Source organism: Siphateles boraxobius, unplaced genomic scaffold, assembly GCF_051911475.1.
Source record: "Siphateles boraxobius isolate OS27281-9 unplaced genomic scaffold, OSU_SipBor_1 8, whole genome shotgun sequence".
In the NCBI taxonomy this organism is placed as follows: Eukaryota; Metazoa; Chordata; class Actinopteri; order Cypriniformes; family Leuciscidae; genus Siphateles; species Siphateles boraxobius.
This window is the reverse complement of record NW_027509208.1, coordinates 36,560,244-36,579,217: the sequence shown is the minus strand read 5'-3', so window position 1 is coordinate 36,579,217 and position 18,974 is coordinate 36,560,244. Positions and strand designations below refer to the sequence as shown.

Genomic DNA, 18,974 nt, shown 5'->3' with positions numbered 1-18,974 from the left:
CAGCATTTGATCTTGTGGTTTGTACTGCCAAGACAATATCTTCAGGCACATTACGAACACACTGGTCTCTAATTGCTGCATCATTGGCATGAAATAAGTATATATACAATATACCTACAAGACTCCTCTGTAACTCCATGCGTGTAATTGAAGAAACTCCTCACACAGTTTTGCTCTTGCAGGAATGAGGTTGATTCTGAGGCAGGACCCCGTCAGTCACATCACTTTCATTTCCAACAGCCCCTTTTGTTTTACTGTTGATCTACAGGCTCTAAACTTTTCAGATTGACATAAGGAATGTGTGCATTTCATCATGTTTTTGACAGCGCAAAAGAGGACGGTTTGTTCTCGCGCGCAGCAAAGGCTGCCGGCCCGTGTTTGCCTTGGACGCCAATGAATAACATTGTATGTGGAGAGGAAATTAAAAATGCAGGGTTGTAATTTACAAGAGAGTGGAACTGATTTAACACACCCAATCCTCTCTTTCTCATTTTTTTCTAGCCGCTGTTCTTCCAAGGCAACCAAATCGGCTGCAGCTGAGAGATGGTAGAACTCTCTTGTGTCGCCAATATCAAGAGCGCTGAGGCTGCCAGTTCCTCTTGTCTACTGAGGTGTGATGGTGTGAGAGCTAAATGAGTTATGAAATCCAAATGCTGTACGTTTCTCAGCTCTCTCTTTCACAGATCTTCTACGTTTTATGCATTTGCAAGGAATGTTTAAAATCTATGGTCAAACTGTTACGGCAAAACACATTTAGTGTGTATCTTGTTATCCTGTCCTACAGAATGTTGTCTTAGTAGAATTTATAAATGCACATTTATGTTTAGATACTAAAGCCCCGTTCACAACGCCAGCGACACGCAGCGACAAAGTGTCATGATCCCATTCATTTTAATAGAGAACTGTCGATATCTGGCGACACCAGCGACAGTCAGGCGTTGAAAAACAGAGATGCAAACCTCCCGTAGACTTTTATATAGAACTCCCATATATAGAAGCTCAACAGTACTTGCTTGACGCATGAGAACTGCATTGGTTCTTGTGGAAGCTCAAACTGCTGCGTAACACGAGAATGAACCTCATTGGCTCTTGAGGAACCTCAAACGTGCTGCGTAACACGAGAATGAACCTCATTGGCTCTTGAGGAAGCTCAAACGTGCTGCGTAACACGAGAATGAACCTCATTGGCTCTTGAGGAAGCTCAAACTTGCTGCGTAACAGGAGAATGAACCTCATTGGTTCTCGCACATCAAGCGAACATGCTTGAGCTTCCATTTATCACAACTAATGTGTGAGTTAATGAATGTTTATATGTGAATAAAAGCCTAAATTCAATCTATTCATCATAAAAAGCGATTGAGCGTCTTCAGACAATTTGGACTAAACCTTTCAATTCATATGGATTAGTTTTATGATTTCTTTATGAACTTTTTGAAGCGACAAAGTGGTAGTTGCATAGCTGTCAATGGAGGGACAGAAAGCTCTCAGATTTCATTGAAAAGATCTTCATTTGTGTTTTGAAAAAAGAACGAATCTTACAGGTTTGGAATGACGTTAGGGTGAGCAATAATGACAACTTTCCTTTTTGGGTGAACTAACCCTTTAAAATTTCAGTCAGGTTAAATGATTTACATAAAGTTAACCGCATTATACATATTTAGTGTGTGCTAGATCTAGACTTTACATATGAATATCTATGGATACATGATAAAATCTGACTGTCGCTGGTGTCGACGGATATCGACAGTTTTATATATATATATATATATATATATATATATATATATATATATACAGGTCCTTCTCAAAAAATTAGCATATTGTGATAAAGTTCATTATTTTCCATAATGTAATGATAAAAATTAAACTTTCATATATTTTAGATTCATTGCACACCAACTGAAATATTTCAGGTCTTTTATTGTTTTAATACTAATGATTTTGGCATACAGCTCATGAAAACCCAAAATTCCTATCTCAAAAAATTAGCATATCATGAAAAGGGTCTCTAAACGAGCTATTAACCTAATCATCTGAATCAACTAATTAACTCTAAACACCTGCAAAAGATTCCTGAGGCTTTTAAAAACTCCCAGCCTGTTTCATTACTCAAAACCGCAATCATGGGTAAGACTGCCGACCTGACTGCTGTCCAGAAGGCCATGATTGACACCCTCAAGCAAGAGGGTAAGACACAGAAAGACATTTCTGAACAAATAGGCTGTTCCCAGAGTGCTGTATCAAGGCACCTCAGTGGGAAGTCTGTGGGAAGGAAAAAGTGTGGCAAAAAACGCTGCACAACGAGAAGAGGTGACCGGACCCTGAGGAAGATTGTGGAGAAGGACCGATTCCAGACCTTGGGGGACCTGCGGAAGCAGTGGACTGAGTCTGGTGTAGAAACATCCAGAGCCACCGTGCACAGGCGTGTGCAGGAAATGGGCTACAGGTGCCGCATTCCCCAGGTCAACCACTTTTGAACCAGAAACAGCGGCAGAAGCGCCTGACCTGGGCTACAGAGAAGCAGCACTGGACTGTTGCTCAGTGGTCCAAAGTACATCCTGGGTCTCCATAACACCTCAGCAGTGCCACAGGCTGATTGCCTCCATGCCACGCCACATTGAAGCAGTCATTTCTGCAAAAGGATTCCCGACCAAGTAGCCTATTGAGTGCATAACTGAACATAATTATTTGAAGGTTGACTTTTTTTGTATTAAAAACACTTCTTTTATTGGTCGGATGAAATATGCAAATTTTTTGAGATAGGAATTTTGGGTTTTCATGAGCTGTATGCCAAAATCATCAGTATTAAAACAATAAAAGACCTGAAATATTTCAGTTGGTGTGCAATGAATCTAAAATATATGAAAGTTTAATTTTTATAATTACATTATGGAAAATAATGAACTTTATCACAATATGCTATTTTTTTGAGAAGGACCTGTATATAATATATATATATATATATATATATAATTCTACATATTTAAAAACTTTAAGTTTGATATTTTACTCAAAGTTAAATTGGAGTAATAAATCATATTCATATATTATAATTAAAGCAGTTCTTGTGGATATGGATGTGTCATGTCCCTTTCCTTTCAACCTTTTTTTGTGTTATAGAACAGACTTGTGCTAAGAGTGTCTGATGTGATGGCTCAGTGAATGGTGTTTTGCATTCTGAATCAGCCGTCATCAACGCTCCATGCCATCTTTTCATCAATAATGAAATCTCAGCGTGGCCCACTGGTGACCAGTTCATTTGACTGCCCTCATCATCATTACTTCTTAACACAGCCTCTGGGAACATCTAGGTGTGAGCAGAATAGTGAGTACATTGTGATGCTTTCTGTGTTATTACGCTCACATTCACGTCTGTCAGATAATCTTATTCATACTTATTTCGAATGCCGGAAAAGGTTGGAAGTTATGCCATGTCTCTGGTGGAGTTTTTTTTATTTTTACCCTTTTACTATCCGAGTTATTTTAATATTGGTTTTGGTTCCAGAACTTTAGTAGACTTGCAACATAACGCTTCACTATAAATCACCAAGAGATGGCGACATTGCACAAACATACACGTGTGTGACCGTCTTACTCAATATTTCCTCTTTTAAATGTCCTGTCTTCACTCTTCCCGCTGTTTCAATAGCATTTGAGATGAATTATGTGACCAGGAAGGATGTCTGCGCGTTTGTGCGGCCGTAGAGGGTACACGGACACGCACCACTGATTTACGGATATGTTTGAAACTCCTTGATAAATATTTGATGCAGTGGCAGCAGTCAGTGGGAGCTAAAGGAGGTGCAGCAGACAGGTCCGAGACCACAGGGAGGAAAACTCATACGATTGTGTCGGAAAAATAGGGGGAAAAAATGTCATTCAGGAGAAGCATGAAGTTTCAGGGCAGGCTAAACGAGATGGATGAAGTGGTAGCTGAGCTGTTTGCATAGGACAAACACAAGACGGGGGTCTGCTTCTAATGATCGCAGGGAAGACGCTGGGCCTATGGGGTCGCGCCAGAGGAATTTTCCTAAAAACACAGACTTCATCCCAGCCCAAGATAGACAGGAAAAGAGCGAACAGTCGAGCGAGGACCCTCCAGAGAGCAGTGAAGTTTTTTTCCAGGAGGGTTTGGCGTGTTCTTGTGGCGCCGGCATGGGTGTTAGCTGACGAGAGGCCGTCATTCTGCGAACCCTCGTGTAGTTACTGAGCGAAGGCTCTCGCCGTGCTGACTCGTATAGGGAGAAGACCCTGTTTGCAAAACCGAACCCTAAGAAAATTAAAAGCTAGTTAGGAGATGACACATTTGTTGGTGCAGATGTTGAGAGGGGAGGGGAGAGCTAATATTTTCTGTCTTAGCACACTATGACATCCTCATAAATGTGAGGAAAAAAATAACTTCTTCCCAAGTGAGATGAGTAATCAACTTTGATACACAAGCGGCATTTTGATATATGTTTATATAAAATTTTGCACATTTATTACTAGAATTTGTATATAATCAATTGTGTGTATATAGACATTTACTTATGTTTACATTATATATATATATATATATTAAAACAATTAAAACAATCACTGTAAGTCAAATATAATAACATTAATGTATGACATCTATCAAATACACACGCACGCACACATATCCGTAAATATATATATATATATATATATATATATATATATATATATATATTTATGTATACAGTATTATACAGTTTAATAAAATCATGTATGTAGTTATAAATTTTATATAAGTTGTGTGTTGCAAATGTACTATTATTAATGTAACTTAAACTAATTAGATTAGATACTAAGTCACATTATATATAATAAAATGAATGTATAACATAAATACATATGTGTCTATTTGAATAAAATATATCCATATATGTATTTATGTGTATATCTAAATATGTATAATGAATGAATCATCATTCAGTGATTTTAAATGTAATTTGCATTTTATCATGTCATGTAATTAGTTTGATTTTCAATCGATTGACAGCACTAATAAAAACATATAATTCCTAACAGTTCTAAGATTAAGTGGAGCGTTCTTGAACTATAAATCAATCATTAGCATTCCTGTAAATGTAATAATCAGAATCTGTGTCTGAGCCTTAGTGCTCTAACACAGTAATTGACATCAAATGTAAATAACATGTTAGCACAGACACGTTCACATCATTTAGCATGATTATAGTGCACCATCCGTTCTAAACTGACAGTGGACAGAATGATATGAAAATTATCACACACCCTCATGGCATTTGAGGTCTACCCAGGATTTTTTCATTCATCATGATGACTGACTGATAACATTTTAATGCACTCAAGTACTCTGTAGCTAGGCCAGATTCAAGAATTGCAGATTCAGGAGTTAAGAAGAGCACAACCTTTTTTTTTAAAATAAACTCCATATATTTCTTTGTTTGTGATTGACATGTCTTAACAGGATTATGGCAGTTGGGTGTACAAAGCTGTACCTGGGATTCATTTAGCTCTTTCCAAACACTCACCACAGCTGTTTGTTTTTACTATTGCATTATGGACACACTGAAAGCTCTGATTTCTCGTTCCAACACAGCATAAAAGATCTAATCTACACCTTGTATAAAACAGAAGAGAAAGAAAAAAACCTCCCATGCCATCTGATTTCTTTAAGCTTGTGAAGACCCTTTTACAAGACTTGTGCCAGGCAACGTTGGATCTTTTTTGTTTAAGTTAAATTAACAAAGCATACTTGATAAACCAGACAACCACCAAAAAATTATCTCTTTATAACATTTTTATTGCCCCTTATTTACCTTATTAGAGAGGCAAAATCATGTGTAAAAACTGCTACTGTAATTAAGGGGTAAATTTGGACTTGAGCAAATTGCCAGACAATCATTGGCTTGAAAGGTCAGCAGCAAATGGGGTCACAGTTGAAATTGTTTTAACTGAGCAATGAATTTCAGTAGCTGTTTCCATCCACCTATTTTTATGAGCATTTTGGGATATTGCATGAAAAAAAAAAACGCTGGATGGAAACGCCAAGATGCGCAAAAATTCTAAAAATGCACATAAAAAATGTATGCGCTCAATTGAGGCGTATACATTTAATTTTTCGATAACAAGTCTTGCATAAACTACGATGGGAACACATTTACTGAATAAATCCCTCGACATGCAAAAAAATTTTGGTTTGATCATAATGAAATGCCATAGTCAGTCATCAAAATGATTTGGTTTAAATTTCCTACCAGAACTATCTCATATGATTGCATTCCCAAACATCAGGCAGCTGAACTCAAGATAACATGACAGTGTTTATTGTGTTTCATCTGCACGCTCTGAGACGCAAGTAATTTATGATGGAGGAAAAAAGAGCCACAGTGGCTTCCCTAAATTGCAGCAACTTCTGCTTTTATCAGATATTTGGCGTCAATTTCCCTGGAAGTGACCATTTTGTTCTCTTTAAAGCATAGGTTGGAAATGGTGCTTTATTTGCAAATGTTTTGTGATATTCCAATTTTTTATGCATAAGTAAAATTCGCAACTTTGGATGGAAACCACTATTGCCAGGGATTACACTGGAGCCGATGCTTTACTCCATAGAGCTCAATCCATTGTTGTATTCAGTTGTAACATCCATAATATAGTATAACAATGTCTAAATAGACAATGTATATTGGTTTATATTTTATGGAGTGGGTCTTATTCAGAACTGTTATACCAGAATCAAATGATTTTAATTGAAAATCTGAATGCACTGTGCAAAATATGCAAAATTACTGCTATGAGCCGGTTCTTATTAGCAAATCAAAAACCTACAATGCAACCTCTTTGTTCCAATATTCGAACGAATGAACCTGTTCTTTTAGTGAATCAGAACTATTCAGCTCTACTATTGTAGTCCGATTTCTTTAGGAATGAATCTTTTGAGCTGGTTCTGTATAGTGAACTAAACATATGGACTCTTAAAAATAATGGTTTTAAAAGGGGGTTTTAATGAAAAGTTCTCAATTAATAATCTAAACAACCGTTTTTTTCCATTATATAAAATATTTTGTGCAATGGAAAGATTCCATGGATGTTAAACGGAAGGTTCTTCAAGGAACCATCAATGCCAATTAAAGAACCTTTATTTTTAAGAGTGCAGAACATATAAATGACTGTTGTGTTGTACTCAAGGCTTGTGAGACTTAGTGTTAAGATCAGTTTCAAGATGTGCATCAGTTAAAAGTAATAAAATTCATTTAAAGTCTTTGGGATGTGCTGGAGGAGACTTTACAGAGTGCTGGACTCTTGCATTGTCAATACAAGATATTAACCAGAAATACATGCACCTCTTGATGGAAATAAAAGTTGTGATGTTATTTCCATCAAGAGGTACATACATTTTTGGTCAAGATCAGGAGTCTAGCACTCTATAAAGTCTACTCCAGCACATTATATTTATGTTATTGAAATGATCTGAACATTTTGCAGTGGAATTCCATTTCTTTATTTCTTACTCAACAGTTCCATTAACAATTATTTTAGTTCTTTTAAGGAACCAGAACTATTCATAGGAATCAGATCTGTAATCGTTAAATTTTGTATGGTTAAAATCCCTAACTTTAAGTGATCATAACGATGCATACCTTCTCTAGAGATTCTACAGCACTGTAGATATGTAGCCTATATACTGTAACGTGGCCTTGAATATCTAAACCAGAATGGGGCGTTAAATATATACTGATGTTTTCCAGAATTTAATAAAATATTCAAATTTTTACGGCGGGATTTCAGACTTCCCTAGAAAAGCCTCACAGAGCATGATGTGACAAAAGTGAAGCTGATAAATTCATCTGTCATCCAGCAAAAACACATCAAACTCCGGATCATGTGAATAAACACTCATGTTTACCTAGGGGCTGTCCCAGCAGCCTGAGTTTTAATTCGTCCTTGTGCATTTTTACAGATCCATAAATATCCAAACGCACACTGCGGCGTAGCATAACAAGGACCAAGAAAAATAATCCCGGGGAAGTTGAGATACAGAGACTGTGTGTTCGTTCTGAGGGGAGAGGAATTCGATTGCTATACATTAATTAAGTCGTGGCTTCTCTAGAATGACAGGTAGGAGTAGTCACCAGAGGGCCGTCTGATGACGTGCCAAGAGTGCACTGGCCGGTGTGTGTATGAGTGATTTATGAAGCCCTCAATATGTGAGGGGGTTGTATTCAAAGGCTTGTATTTTTAAGCTTGGTACACATATGTGAAGTTTTCGGTGGGCGAGCCTCTTAAGACATCATTTATCCTTTATCACAGCCATGTTGATAACAACCTCCGGCGCACACGAGGCAAATATCTATGGGGATTCTGGCAGCTGTCAGCTTCCAACCACTTCCAGGGCAAGACACATAAATAAAAAGGCCAGTGTTTAGATCCCAGCCAGCCTTCCTTTATTCGTTTATAATACAAGGATGTTAAATAGGAAGTAATAGCACAGCATATTGAATCGTTTTCTTCCTGTACAGACAGCGCTCTCATTTGGACTATCCCATGACATAGTCAAAAAAAAAGTTTAAAAGTTTGTTTAATCAGCCATTTACAAGTGCATCATTAATTAAGGAGAAAGAGCAGGGTATTCCAAAAGAATTGGTGTGTTTATTGAGGAGGTATGATGTCATTTTTAGGTCTGACCCCAATAATTAAAGCTTGATCCCACCCAAAGGAAGTCAGAACAAAGGTTAAGACTTAAAAAGTCCATATTATTTAATGTATGCGCATAACAGAAAAGTACATCTGGTTATTTTTTGAATACTGTGAATTTGGATATACCACTTTTGTCAAAATACTATTTTTTGCCTACTATATAGTAGGGAAGTATATGAGTTTCAGCCCCAGTTGTTCCTGACATTCATAAAGTGAGTCCATCAAAAATCACTCTAACAAAATATAAGCCATGAAGTTTTACCTCAGAAAGACCTTGGAAGGATAATATACAAAGAACAAACATTTATGAGCTGTAAAATTGTAAAGTCTGTCTGGGAATAGTGATTTTAGTTTCTAAAGTTGTCAGTAAGACAAGTTTGTTTGAATAATCCCTGGTAGATTTAGATGTACTTCAGTCAATAATGTTCAAGACCACCTCAGAGTGACTGAACCTATTACTACTGAAAACATATTACTACTATTACAGCCTTTTACTAATAACGATAAAACTAATGACAGTTAAATTATGATTACAATTATCATTATTTGTGTTTTTTTCTAATTGATGGTTGGATTCAATGAAGCAGTGGAAATTTCAGCAGCAGCTATCGTTTTCATTTTCCAGGTATAAAAAAACCATAAGATTAGGTCATTTTGTCATTTTAATATACCAACATTTCCATTTCAAAACCAAATGAATGGCTCTTCCTCATCCTAAATTAGCATGAGATGGTTATACGATATAAAATGTCTTCTGCGTTTCCAAATCCACTAAAAAAAAAACGGGGCAAAATTGAACTCTGCCAGGACGTGGCTCTTTTATAAGAAAATGCAGCGACCGCAAATTGCGCTCAACAATTCCAGTGCTCCTGGAGCTGACCACTTTAAAAACGTCCTGCTTCAGGATTATAAATGCTGTTTGATGGCTCCGTCATTACATCCCGAGCAGAGGGGGCGTAGTCGGCAGGCGGGTGTCCGCCATCTTGTGGGGTCAGGAAGGGTCGGCGATCTTTTTGATGTGGGCGGGGACTTTAAGCCCCCATCGCCACAAGCTTCTGAGGTCTACAACAGGAAATACACAAAAGAGCAGGCCTAATAATAAGACAATCACATAACTCAGTGTGCAGAATCTAAAACATACACCATTAAACAGGGCTGGGCAATATTGATTGCTGAAGTGTGAATTGGAATTGGAATTTGAAGTGTGACAGGAAGAGGAATGTACTAATATGCAATTTAATAAAATTCAGCAGTGCCACAAAACAAAAGAATTTCATTAGTCCACCATACACTGGAAGAAAATTACTCAGTAATTGCTAGAAAATGAATTACAAAGAAATGGCAAGTAACCCATTGAATTAATCGAGAAATAATTAGAAACACTGAACTTGTGTTTACTTGTAAAACATACTCCAATAATCTGTTTTATTCACAATTATTTTACTGTGTAATAACATACATTTTCACGATTTATGCATATTTATTCAAATATGTGTTTTTTTTATTATTATGTTTTTGTTGTTTAGAATACATGATCAGTTTTCTGACCTGATTAGACAAATTTGTACTACTTAAACTAGCAATGTTAAAACAAAACTGTTTTTAATTTTGCCGTACAGCACTACAAGGTGTCTTCTTTCAGATCACTGCATGAAAATAATTATTTTAGTTTAATCTATTAATTATTTAACAAATTGGAACATTCTGGGAAACTAAGGCTCCTCCACCCTGATCCATATAATGAAAGTTAATTTATTAAATTATATATGTATAGTAAATATATTTATATGATACCTATATATAAATATATAAAATATATAAACCAGACAGCACACACACACACACACACACACACACACACACACACACACACACGCGCGCGCGCGTATATAACATTTATGGGTAATTCATACTAAACAATGAGATGTGGTTCTAAAAGCTACAAGAGTTCATTGTTTAAACTTGATATCAAATCTGAACTACATTTACTGACGCAATTCAAATTCAGTTCTGAATGGCAGACAACCCTGCTGTAGACATGCTCTCAAGTCACATGTGACTTAAATGGATGAGTATAAAATTACTATTATGTAGTAAGGATTGCTCACAAAACATGTACAAAGTGCCCATTGTCCGCACCTCTCATACGAGTGTAAACACTCTAAACATAGAGATGTGATGCTGTAATCATACTTAATTATCATAATGCTCTGACATGAGCAACGTGTTTGAAAATTGACTGTCACATGATATCAGCAGTGATGATTCGCCAACACGTCACACTCTCCGTGGCATCAGTGGACCAGCTTGTTTCGAGGCTCCGACCCCTGGATCTCAGTCAAACGCTAGGGATCAGTAGGTCAGAGGAGGTCCTGTGGTCATGACGGTTGTCTCTTAGACTTTTATTGTCTGCTGTGAGACATGCTTCCAGTAAACAGGGCCTTTAGTTTGGTAAGTGGGTTATGAGGTCAACATTGGCCAGCTCAGAATAGACGGCATACAGCAAACAGTCAGGTTCAGTTCAGTGCTCTGTGTCACTCCTGCTGTTTGGATTCAGTTGACTAAGCGTTTTCCCTTCACTCTCATGTCTAAATAACAGTTCTCTTGCTCTTCAATCATAGATCGCTGCCATATGTGAGTTCGTTTGCCCATTTTTTCTTTAATGGTTTTTTTAAAAGTAAAAACAAAAAATTATTTCCACATTTCTCTGGGCAGATACATTTGAAATCATTATTTAGCCACTCTCTTTAACAATTGCAAACCAAAATTCTGTATGCAAAAAAGCCGGATGGATGGATGGATGGATGGATAGTCTCTTCCTTTTATTTAAACCTGTCATATAGAGATTCATCATCCAATCATCCCGATGGATAAATGAGGAATTGCTTCTCAGAATGCCTGCAGGAAAATCAGCTCAAGAATACGAGGAGGTGAATAAGCTTTAAATATGATCAAGACCTAGAACTAGAGCTGTCATTTGATTCATAAAATTAATTGCAAGTTCAATTGCAAGGATTTTTGTAGTTATTTCTGTGATTCCGTTCAACTCAATGATTAATTCACACTAACTTCAGCAATACTACTAAGAACACATTAGACTGATAGAAAGTCCTAAATTGTTCAGGAGGAGATGGGGTGGTTCCTCATGAATTATATAATCTTTGTGATTTACTGCAAAGTCTTAGAGAAGTAATTCTGCCATAAATCTGTTCAAATATATGTGGCCTGGATCCTTAATAATAGATGATTATCCACTACATTGCATCAGTGAAAATCCAGCCCCCCTTCCTAAAAAACTCAGGGACAAAGGGACTTTTTTTTCCCTCCCCCCTAAATGTTCCCATGTGAAGCAGCACACAGAGCCAGTGAGTAAATGAAGGGTTTTGCGTGGAGATCTGAGAGCCTACAGCAGTGATTGATGGGCCGCAGGAGGGGTGGGGAGGTTCTGCTCTTGACAGAGAGAGCTCATCCAGGCTCTGCTGGAGATCACAGGGGCCAGAGCGGCTCTCCTTGCCCCACATGGCCACACGTGGTGTGGGAGAGAGAGCGAGCGAGATGTGCATCATATTCAGTCATTTATCCCCACCCAGAGAAACTCAAGGCGCTCCAATTTATAATGAGTATCTGGAGAGCAGACGAGACCACAGAAGAGAACCTCAGCTAGAACAGCAGGAAACACCTTGAGAGGTGAATTCTGGGAAAGATAGTAGAAATAGTGGACAGACTTATAACTTTCTAATTAAATTTTTTTTGAGCATCATTGAAGCTTAGAAACACATTTTACTGCGATTGTATATACTTTTGAATTAGATTTTATTTTATTAAAATTTTAAAGTTTTACTTTTTTTTTTATTTTTTTGTCTTTTTGTTAGTTTTTTTTATATCTCTGAATACAGTAGTTTTAAGTTTTAGTTTTTAGTATTCATTTATTTAGTTTTAGGTATTTTAGGTCTTCAGCTTAAACTAAACGAAAATGAGATGTTGCCTATTTTTTGCTAAAATACAATAAGTTTATATATATATATATATATATATATATATATATATATATATATATATATAAACTTTATTACTTTATATTAATCTCTCTCTCTCTTTCTATATATATATATATATATAATATTACAGTTACTGTTCATTTTATTATCAATAATGAAATATTGTTTTTTTTTATTACTTTTAGTTTTAGCTTTATTTTTATTTAATGATAATAGCCCTGGTTGACATTTACTTAACTGGCTTTTTAACTTTTTTTTTTGCATTACTATAGAATCAGTATTTCTATTTATCACTGTAAAACTTCATAGAACGGCACCCCACACTTATTACAGACATAGCTGGTCTGCTATCAAATGTGTTTGTCAAGGACACAAAAGTAAAACGCCCCCTGTGAACAAGCAACCATCCGATCATTTGCTCTGACCCTTAACCACTATGCCGTGCAATACCGTGAACCATAGAATTAGAACTGTGCGGTTATAGAACTGTGTATTTTGCTATTTGCAGGTCTTGTTTAACATAGAGGGAAGAACTTGGGCAGTCGATTTATTTATTTTAGGTATATTTATGTCTGAGATTGTTGCCTCTGGCCTTTTAATTGCTCTTTCCAGCAAAGGGTCATTGATTCAACTGATCATTTATGTACAGAGAGATTTTATCTAACGCCTCATAAACTCTTGTTCAACACAATTTCAGACAAAAATGGACATGGATGAAACTGTACTTGGGTTGTGACATAAACTCATATTGTGTGTGTGTGTGTGTGTGTGTGTGTGTGTGTGTGTGTGTGTGTGTGTGTGTGTGTGTGTGTGTGTGTGTGTGTGTGTGTGTGTGTGTGTGTGTGTGTGTGTGTGTGTGTGTGTGTGTGTCAGTCATGACAACTCTGGATAGTTTATAAAACATTTTTTAATATTTTTTTTACATTTACATGTACAGTATAGGTTTAATCTTAGGTTTGGTCTTGGTGGACTAGATCTGCTACGCTGCTGCTGGAGCAATGGTTGCTTCCGATAAATGCTCAGAAGATAAAAATGAAGGGAACTTGCTGCCGCTGCTAGAGAGAGGGAGAGTGACCTCTCATAGCAGATCTAGGCCGGTGGTGCTGGGGAGGAAGAAGGTTAGAATATGAATTTGCATAGCGTGCAGAGTTGGCGTATTCGTTTAGATATGTTGTGGCTATAAAGGTAACTAGTAATCGATACGTGAAATCAATTGGCTGTGGAAGTTACATTGAAACAACCAATCAGAAGGCAAAGTTTTGTGACTGTATCATTCATATATATGAAATATTCAAATATAGACTTTGATTAGGCAGGACAAATTTTAAAAAGTTTTATTTTAAAGGTGCAGTGTGTGATTTTTAGCAGCATCTAGTGGTGAGGTTACGAACTGCAACCAACAAAAGTTACGGTGGCCGACAGGAAAATATGTCATCGTCTGAGACAGCAGAGAGTAGCCAGTTCAGCAATGAAGTTTCTTTAAAAGGATAAATTAAGAAATTATGTTTACTTAATTATTCAGTAAGACTGCTTATTCTAAGGTAATACAAATTTAATGGTTCATTAAGTAAGGTCTTTATACACCACCAAAAACTTAATTTTCAAGGTAGTGACGATACGCGCTCTGTAGCGCTGTGTGTTCGCTGTCGGCTACGGCAGAAACATGACGACACAATATGTCGACCTCCATAGAAGTGGGTGTCCGCGGTTATGGAGATATAAATGTCTCATTCTAAGGTAATAAAAACAACGGTTCATTATGCAAGGTCTTTATACACCACTGAAAACATAGTTATGGATCTTATATTGCATTTCTGTCAATAGATCCTCAGAAATATTACACATTGCACCTTTAAAGCAGAAATGTATCACTTTTACTGGACCTTTTTCTTTTGTACAATCTCCAGGATATTGACACCACATTCTATCCATTTCATATATATACATGACTCGTTTTTGTGTAATAATATGTAATATCTATTTTTATATATTTTGTATGGATTTTTTCTTAATATCCCCTATGATGCATTTGAGTTTTTTTAGCCTGAGGACACGACACTGCCCTGAACTTGCTTTTGTTGATTCAGTCATAATTTAAAGCCAAACGTCCAGCTCTTTGAGTGGGCGTCCCTCAGAATTAGACCACCATTTATTACATAAGACAAATGCCTGCTTTGATGTGGGTGAAAGGAACTCCCGTGTCTGGCCTGAGCAGGTCAGACAGAAGGTCAGCTCTCCCTCAGGGTCTCCATGACCCTCACGGCTGCCAAAAGCGCACAGGTAAGCAGAGAGGAAGTCCTTACAGTCATTGGAACGCGTCCATGAACATGTGAGGCCCAGGTGTGTGTGTGTGTGTGTGTGTGTGTGTGTGTGTGTGTGTGTGTGTGTGTGTGTGTGTGTGTGTGTGTGTTTCCACCTGGACAAAGCCTGCACACGCTGTTAAAACTCCCACTCAAACTTCCAGTTCCTGCTTTTAAGGAAATTCCTGGTCTGGTGTTACTTATAACTCTAAAGATTTATTTAATTTTCAGAAAGCAGACCCAATGTGCTTTGAAAGAGTTGGCATCACATTCCGGGGAGATATGAATTTTAAAATGAGCATAAAAATCTTTTGTTGTTCAGGAGTTGTTAAACTGAGATCCTTACTTCAATTTCTTTTAGTAATTATTATTAAAGTAAGCATCACGTACAGTGCCGTCCAGACAATGAAAGCAAAAGTGGACAATATCAGCATAAATCCATATAATTTTATGATGACAGTGCATTAATAAGGGACAGTACCAATAATATAAAATATTTTATTAAACAAAAAATAAATGAATTCAGAACAAAAAAATCATAGAGCTACTAATCATCTATAAACGGTGTTCTAATTTATCTGTTTATGTACTAACTTTAATTATCAGTCAATCAGCAATGCTGTAAAGATTTCTTTTTCTGCAATGCTATAAAGATTTCACATTCTACCGAAGGGGCATATGTGACTGTGATGTGTGTATATAGACATTATTATGGAATAAAAAATTAAATATTTATTCCTGGTCTTTAATGGTAATTGCAAAATACTTTAATGCATTTAAGCCAATAAATTATAAGGATTTATGCTAATATTTTCCAAAACCCCATGTTTCCAAACTTTTGGAGGCCATTGTAGGCTCTTTCGTCTTGGGCCAATAAGTAACCACCTAGCAACCACCCAGAATACCTTAGAAGCTGCATACGTAGCAATGCCCTGGAAACTACCCTGAACTACCCAGAACACCCTGGCACCATGCCAGAGAGTTTTGAATGGGCAACAAACAGCACGTAAAATTTAACACACTCTAAATATAATAGAAATCATTTAAGGATGACATGACCGATTTTTACTCAGTAGTAAATTTGTTAAAGGGCACCTATTATGCCCCTTTTTACAAGATGTAATATTGGTCTCGGAATGGACCAGGACGTCTCGGAATGGTTATTTGATACATGTATGTAGCCTACTTATAGAGTTGTAATCGCGCCCCCTTTGCAATTATGGATGTTCAACACACACACAGACACACACAAACTGTGATAACGTTGGCGCAATTTTTTGAAACTACAAACACAAATACTGTGATAACGTTTGCTACGTACAAACGAAATTACATTTATGCGAGGGACCTGTTGCGTCATGTTTACATTAGGCTACTTGTCGTAAAGGTGCTTATGTGGCAAATGTGAGAAGATGGCTACAGAACAAGAAAATATAAATGCTGCAGGGAGATAGAACAGGTATTAATTTATTTACATTTAAAAAATTTTTGCAAAAAATAATACGTGACATAAAACTGTCTGAGTCTGACGCTATTTGTTGTGTGGAAGGTTACAAGACGGATGAAACAGCAATTTTGATGTCTTGTCTTTACAAAAAACATGCACAGTTTTTAATACAATATCTTTAAAAAATATATTTATAAACTTGTGGTTACACACTATACAAACAAGGTTTAAAGTATTACACAGACATTTGGATGCATTTGTTGTTGACATCGACTGAAATGACTATTTGCTCAAAAATCATAAAATACACTTACTTCTACTGAAGGTGACGTTGGATCGCGAACAGTAGGCAACGATCCACACTTGAGGATTAACTTTGAAGCAAGACCTGCTTTGAATTGACCCTCGTTCACAAAACAGTCTGTCAGAAAATGATTCGCGCAAACATAAATGTATTTTGGAAGTATTCTGTCCTGGCAATGGTGTTTTGGACCGAGCGTTGACAGATAGCTAACAGAAATAAAGCTCCATCACACGTTCTTCTTTGTGCTTATGTGATGCACACTTTACTTTACTGTAAAACTAAAAGAAATACAAAAAAGTACAAATTACAAAGTAATCTACAAAAAGTTATTGATATTGTTCACATGCAAACATCCACTTACACATTTAAACAACTAAATAAACAACCGATATGCCTTTAATATCTTAAAACATGTGCTTGAAGAAAATAAAGGGAAGAACAGCTTCACTTGTATATTAGCCGTTAGATCGCACTAGCTTTCAGTATCAAACATCAATGTCTAAACATTTTAATAATGACTAGCTTTACTTAAATTAACACAACATTATTACAGTTGTTTTCAATATAAATTTATAACTTACGATCGTATCTACTCCAAGGATTAGACCGCAAACAATGACGTGCATCCAAAACACAGATCACAGAACGAGTCTCTTCTTCTATTGCTTTACGCGCTTCCTGTTGCGCTCTGTTGGGCAGTGTAATACCATTTTTCCCCACTAGGTGTCACACACAATCTTCTTACAAAGAAAAACTAACACTGCAAAGAACACTCCCCACCTGGTATAACTTGGGTTATACCACTATGCATTCTGATTACTTGACAAAAGTAAGACTGTGTCACATATAGGTCTTATGTATTCTCTGACAATTCCCTGCTTAGCAGTCTTCACCATAACCTTACGAATTTTTCCATCAGATGAGACTACAGTCTTTGTTATGAAACCAACTGGCCACTCACTGCGCTTAGCTTCCCCATCTTTCAACATGACAATGTCCCCTTCCTGAATACTATTCCTCTCTTCTGTCCATTTCCTTCTGGGTTGTAAGGTCGACAAGTACTCCTGCTTCCATCGCTTCCAGAATGAATCCGCCAACATCTGGACCTGACGCCATTGATTTTTGTGTAGGTGAACTAACTCAAAGTTTCCTGGAGGTGCTGGAGCAACACTAGCCTTCTGAGTTAAGAGCATCGCTGGTGAGAGCACTTGAGGCATGCCTGCATCTGTCGAAATTGAGGTTAAGGGTCGGGAATTCATAATGGCCATGACTTCAGCCATTAACGTTGTTAAGACCTCATGCGTGAGTCTTCATGAGTTTCTGAGTTTTCATCAAGAGAGCTTCCAGAATACGTCTGGCTATCCCGATCATCCTTTCCCACACTCCTCCCATGTGGGAGGAGTGCGGAGCATTAAATGTCCAAGTGCAGCCCTGATTTTGCAAGAAACCTTTCAACTCTGAGTTGCTACTCTCAATTTGTAGTTCCTTCGCTGCTCCTACAAAATTCGTCCCTCTGTCTGAACGAAAATGTTTTACTGGTCCTCTGATAGCCAAGAAGCGTCGCAAAGCACAAATGAAACTTGACGCTGATAGGGACTCTATGACTTCCAAATGAACTGCCCTGGTACTTAAGCAACTGAATATGACAGCCCATCGCTTGTTCTCAGTGCTGTGTCCTCTTGTCTTGCGTATCACCACAGTGAATTGCCCGAAAACATCAAGGCCTGTGTGTGTAAAAGGTGGATCAACAGAAACTCTGTCTGAGGGCAAAGCAGACATCTTTTGACTCTCCATTCTACCTCTCAGCTTCCTGCATAACACACATTTGTGAATGACATTTGAGATAAGTCTTTTGCCACCGACGATCCACAATCCAGCACTGCGTATCGCACCCTCTGTAAAATGACGGCCTTGATGAGCCACTTGATCGTGGTAATGCTGAATTAAAAGATCAACCACGTGATGGTTGAGTGGAACTATCAAAGGATGCTTCTCTGGATCTGAGATGTCAGCACAGTGTATGCGACCCCCAACTCTTAACAGACCTTTCTCGTCCACAAAGGGGTCAAGTCTCTGGAGTTTGCTACGCTCAGAGACTTTATTATACCTTACCAAGCTTTCAAATTCCTCTCTGTACACTTCTCGCTGTATAGTTTTGATTATAGTTGACTTAGCCTGTGATGTCTCGACATCTAAAGTTTCGGTACATTGATGCCATCTTCGGCAAATATTGTTAGATA

At 37.3% G+C, this 18,974-nt stretch overlaps 1 long non-coding RNA gene across 1 annotated transcript in view; it reads left to right on the top strand.

Moving 5' to 3' along the window:
• The first annotated feature begins 3,128 nt into the window (after positions 1–3,128).
• LOC143729806 (uncharacterized) overlaps positions 3,129–18,974 on the top strand; it is a 102,483-nt gene continuing 86,637 nt past the window's right edge. Inside the window, exon 1 of the long non-coding RNA XR_013200077.1 lies at positions 3,129–3,325. This is a non-coding gene — a long non-coding RNA (uncharacterized LOC143729806). The remainder of the gene's footprint in view (positions 3,326–18,974) is intronic.